This window comes from Dermacentor silvarum, unplaced genomic scaffold (assembly GCF_013339745.2).
Source record: "Dermacentor silvarum isolate Dsil-2018 unplaced genomic scaffold, BIME_Dsil_1.4 Seq175, whole genome shotgun sequence".
In the NCBI taxonomy this organism is placed as follows: Eukaryota; Metazoa; Arthropoda; class Arachnida; order Ixodida; family Ixodidae; genus Dermacentor; species Dermacentor silvarum.
This window is the reverse complement of record NW_023605804.1, coordinates 1,508-6,768: the sequence shown is the minus strand read 5'-3', so window position 1 is coordinate 6,768 and position 5,261 is coordinate 1,508. Positions and strand designations below refer to the sequence as shown.

Below are 5,261 nucleotides of genomic sequence, written 5' to 3'. Positions count from 1 at the left end.
ATGTTCAGGCGTTGATTGTGCTGACGAATATAGGCGCTTTATAACGAGCTGCGGACGGATCGCAAGGGCTGTCGACCCCGTATCCGACGGCCAGCGAGCTAGGCCTATATGTATACCGTGTCCCAGCGATCGCAAGCTCGCCTGACTTGCTCGTTCGCTTCCGTCCGCGCTGATAAAATGAAATGTATTGCAATTTAAGCGCGACATAACTGTGTACACGTTGTGCTGACCAACGTGGGAGGTTTATTACGAGCTACAAGAGGTCGTGTCGCAAGCGACACCGGTCTCGGATTCGACGGCCCAGCGAGCTAGGCCTGGCAGCTCCTAGCCATCGGCGGCTGTCGACGGAGCCCACACTGCGGACGCGGCCTTGCGAAAACACGCCTACGCTGCTCGCACAGACGCGTTTTTATTGTGATCGTTTTTGCGACACTAGAGAACTATGCAAAGACGTTTGTTTTCTGTTTGCGAAGTTACGCAGTATTCGAACGTCCATGCAGGGCCGCCGGTTGTGGGCGGAGCTACGCACCGCACGTCGTTCGTACCATGTGTCCCGAATCGTCGTATGCGGCAAGTCGGACTCCAACGCGTCGTACGACGGATCGCACGCAAAATCGCACCGTCTGTCTCGCGCATAGGTCACGCTGCGGCAGTCGTCGCGTCGTCTTCTCCATCGTCGTCTACCGAAACATCTCGACGATAACATCAAAGACCGTTATCGATGTAATAATAATAATAATAATAATAATAATAATAATAATAATAATAATAATAATAATAATAATAATAATAATAATAATAATAATAATAATTTAGCAAGGGAAGTGTCTTGGAGCAGTCTGAATCTCTTTATCACCGCAACCAATACTCCTATGACGTTATCACAAGCGCGGGAGCTCTCAGTGAAAGAAAGCAAAAAATTCTTGCCAAGTACAGGCCTAAAAGAAAGTTGTTTTTCTTCTAACACTCGTGATTATCAGTCGTCACATGCGACGCAGGTTGTTGTGCAGTGTTGACATTAATAGGTGACCGAAGGAGCGGCTATTTGACCACCACTTGAGTGGCAGACATCGCGACGGCTGTATCCGCGCTTCCGACGTTGCTATGGGTGCTCTACATTTCCTGATAGCAACACACAGCGAATGTCTGCGCTTCCTAATAAAAGAGCATTAAGTAGTTTCCGTTCCATTGCAGGCTCGCCCTGGCCTGCTAGCTCAGTCGGTTAGAGCGTCGTGCTAATAACGCGAAGGTCGTAGGTTCGATCCCTGCGCAGGCCACTTTTTTTTCCCCCTTAACAACAATTTTTTTTTAATCAGCCGACCAACCCACATCGCAAATTGCCAGATGCTATTGCTCATAACTGCTTAGTCGACGCTTCTTTCACTTGCGCTACATCCAAGGATAAAGAGAAGCCCTTTAATAATACCTTGCATGTCGCGGACTGTTTACGGAAGTGAATGCTTATCAACAACAAGTCCTGAACCACCAGACAGAAAAAACCGAAGGAGGAAAAGTGCAAACGAACCGGCGATGTCGGCTGCTCTTAGCGGAGATGTCGTGACCTTGTTTTCAACATTATTATAGCGCTACATTTACCCGAAGACCGAATGTACAACATCGTTAGTATGCGTGTTTTCCTCATTAGAAGGCGACGACAAAACGTGGTACCACGAACACGACAAAGGCGACTCGCACATACCGATCATATGCCTGGTGTTTCAGCGAACACTTTCAAAAATGTTTAAAGGTCGCCTGTGGCAGACAGCAGAGTTCTAGTTCATGAGCTGGTCTACTCGAAGAGGCGGACATTACTTGCACAAAAAAAGAAAAATGGAAATACACAATCGACTAATTACCAAAAATTCACTAATTAAGTTTCTAACTAAATAAATTATGGCCCATATCGTAATTTACAAATTCTAGCCGTGGAGTTCGCAAGGCGTCCACTTGCAACGAATTCTGACGATGACACCAGCTTCGAGATATTAACTTTGCGGACAAACGCCTTGAGGAGGCTTGGAGCGAAGCCTCCTCAAGGGGGAAGGCGCGCGGCGTCTGCTTTGAAATTTCAGCGATATTCAGCGCTCTAAAACTTTGCAGACACGATCGCCGGCGCTTGATGCATGTAAACGCTGCGCTTGTCTGTTTAAAAATAACGACGGCCCTTTAAAAAAATAAAATCTTATAACTTTTAAAATTAAATTAAGGCTGAACCTGGCAGATTTTGTCGTGTCTTCCTGTGTAAAAGGTACCTTTACGAGCGAAAAGACCGTAAAAGATGAAATCTCACGCGGAAACGCCAGTGAATGTTAGGCAGGATAGGGCATATAGTACGGCGTTGCAAGCAGTAACCTCTGATCTCTAAAGAAGCTCTTATTAGAATTGGGCTTTAGTCGCGATTTCGATCACTGATAACTAATAAGTCGACTTTGCTCTTTTCTGTTTTTCTCCGATCGAACGCAGGCACAATATCTGAGCGTGATCTGCCTCAGTCGGAGCTGAGAGCTTACATTCTGGGCCCACATAGGTATATGTAGGAAGGCGTTGTATGTTGGAATAACTATTGCGCACTTGATGTATTCCTGATGTATTCGCAATTTCACAGCACAAAACTACAACAGATTGCTTGGTAGCTTAATTTATCGATCGATTTGATGGTGGTTTAACGTCCCGAAGCAACGTAGGCGCTATAACAGACGCCTTCGTGGAGGGTTCTGAATTTATTTTGATCCCCTGAGCTCGTAGAACTTGCACTTCAAGCACGCCATGCGACCGTTATCACAATCTCCCTCCACTTGAATACGGCCACCGCAGCAGGATCACGTGATTTTGCACTGTACAGCAGAACACCGTTGTCACTGAGCCAGGTACGGCAGGTAAAATTGCAAAGTATAGGACGGATAAGATAGTTAGATAAATAAGGGTTAAGTGGCTCAGACAGACTATGTTTCGATGGGTGGCCGTGTAGGTCCACCAATCGAAACGTCGGCCAGCGCGTATGATGCACTTTGACCCTGTTTAGCTAACGTTTATGCCGCAGTGCTTTTCCCTCTGTGTTTACATTTACAAATAATACGGAAAACACCCGTGCAGAGAGGATTACCGCTCTTACTGCCTACACGTATTTAGAGATAAAATTAGCGCAGGAAAGAAAAAAGAAGGACGTGGAGACCATTATTCATCATATCATCAAAATAAACGCCCTATATGCGAATACCTCTGTGCTCGCTCCGGCCGTAGTTTGGCCCCACCTTATTTTTCCAACTGGATTTCTTCCACGAAATTTCGCGCCTCGTGTATTAATGAAAGAAACACTACTTTCATTTATTTTCAATTGGTTTGAGCCCCTTATCGCAGACAAGTGGGAACGGCCTTATCCTTTACATTACTTTTTTTTTTTTTTTGCGAAACGGGAAAGAGGTAATGAGAGTTTGAGGACGGGGAGGAGGATGAGGAAAGAACTTTATTGACACCACGTAAGGTGAGGTGAGGGGGTGTTGGGTTACCCACACGCTCTCGGCGCGCAGACGCTAAAGGTGGATCCGCTAAAACATTTTCCATTTTAAAACTTCCTTCATTTCATTGTCCTTGGTCTCGAATTTTCGCACCTAAAATATGTTCGAGGAGTTGTTCCACGACGTCGTTCTTTTAGGTGCGGGCAGGCAGTCGCGCAGTGAAATCGTGGCCGCTCCGTGCTCCGCGCCCGCAAACCGCGCGCGCCCGACGCCCATCCATAACGACCGCTCGCAGGCGCGCGCGCGCGGCCGACGAGCGCTCGTAGGATGAGCGCGGCACGTATCGAAGCCGCCGGTGCTTCCGAGGTGAAGGGAGAGAGAGGGGGAAAAGGCTCCATCTTCTCGGGGCCGCCTGGACTTGCAGCTATCGCCTCGAGCTGTTGCCAGGACCGAGCGTCCGAGGCCCCCCCCTCGCGTCCTCCTTCCCCGCCGGCAGGATTAGCGTGTCCAACGCATGCGAGACGTGCGTAGCCGCAGCGTCGCGTGTGAGCGTCGCACAGCAAGACGCGGCGCATTCGACTGCGACGCTTGTTGGAGCGTCGTCTTCGCAGCGCCCCTATAGACCTCGCAGCGGATGTGAGTTGGAAGGCTATTAATACGGGCTGGCTATTACTACGGATTAATAATGAAAGCGGGAATAGAACTGCAGTTTGTTGCGCGTGGCAAACGCATCCACAACTGCTTGAGTTGGGCGAGTTGGTTCATACTGAATATCGTATAGGTACAGCCGAACAATTTGGGTGCGGGCAATTCAGTTGAAAGTCAGCGTTCTTTCCTGGCTCTTTTGTTTCCTTCCAAACATTGTGGCGCTGTACCTACGATATTCAGACGCGCAACTGTACGCGCATTATTTCCGCACTCGGACGCGGTGAGTCGGCGAGTGTGGCCGTTCTGCGGCCGAGTTGCTTAAGATTGTCAATGCCATTTCCAATCGTGCAAGGTCGCTTTTCCGAGTAGCGGCGTTTAAGATGCGCCACGTTAAAGAAACCCCGATTGTCAAAATTAATCTGCAGTCCACAACTGCGCCGTACTTGGAGGGCCACGCGTAGATTTTTTTGGGAAATACTCCTGATGGTCTTTACTCGTGGGTTAGCTTTTAACGCGATAGCGTGTCGCAGAAAATCCGGCGTCGGCGTGGGCATTGCCGCCCGCGGCCGAGAAAATCATCCCCAACCACGCAGACCCTCCAAATATATTTTACCACTGAAGTTGCTCACACTTTGTCTTGCATTCTTTACAAAGTTATTCCTCGGTATTTTGAGAGTGACAGGCCACAAGACGTCGTGTCTGACACGTCCCTAGGGACTATTTTACATGTGCCGATAAATATAATATTTTTAGCGGCAGTTTAAATGAACGCCCGCGCAACGTAAATATACCGAGTGGTCTTATTTAATAGCACGATCTGTTTTTTGAAAATCTGCTGTGGCCGACAACGCAATTCTGTTACACAACCTTAATTACTCCCAGAGGTGGAGATTACTTGCACTACAAATCGCTTCGGGCGCTAGCTAATTAACGAAGTTTGATTAAGTAAATTTGAAGGCACTCAATTTATAGCGCTAGTCCCAGTTGCGGAATTGAAGCCGAGCACTAATGAAACCATGTCCACTTACCAGAAGTCAGGTGCTTAACATCGGTTGCAAGGATCACGTCCTCAAATTCAGTCGACGCGTGGGCAACGTCATGAGGACGTTCTCAACGCCCCACGGAGTGAGAGAATTCAGAAACAAAGGCAGATGTCGT

General features: G+C 48.1%; 1 non-coding gene across 1 annotated transcript; it reads left to right on the top strand.

Moving 5' to 3' along the window:
- The first annotated feature begins 1,203 nt into the window (after positions 1–1,203).
- Trnai-aau (transfer RNA isoleucine (anticodon AAU)) lies at positions 1,204–1,277 on the top strand. Its single transcript has one exon. It is a non-coding gene; the product is annotated as a tRNA-Ile (tRNA).
- The last annotated feature ends 3,984 nt before the right edge of the window (positions 1,278–5,261 follow it).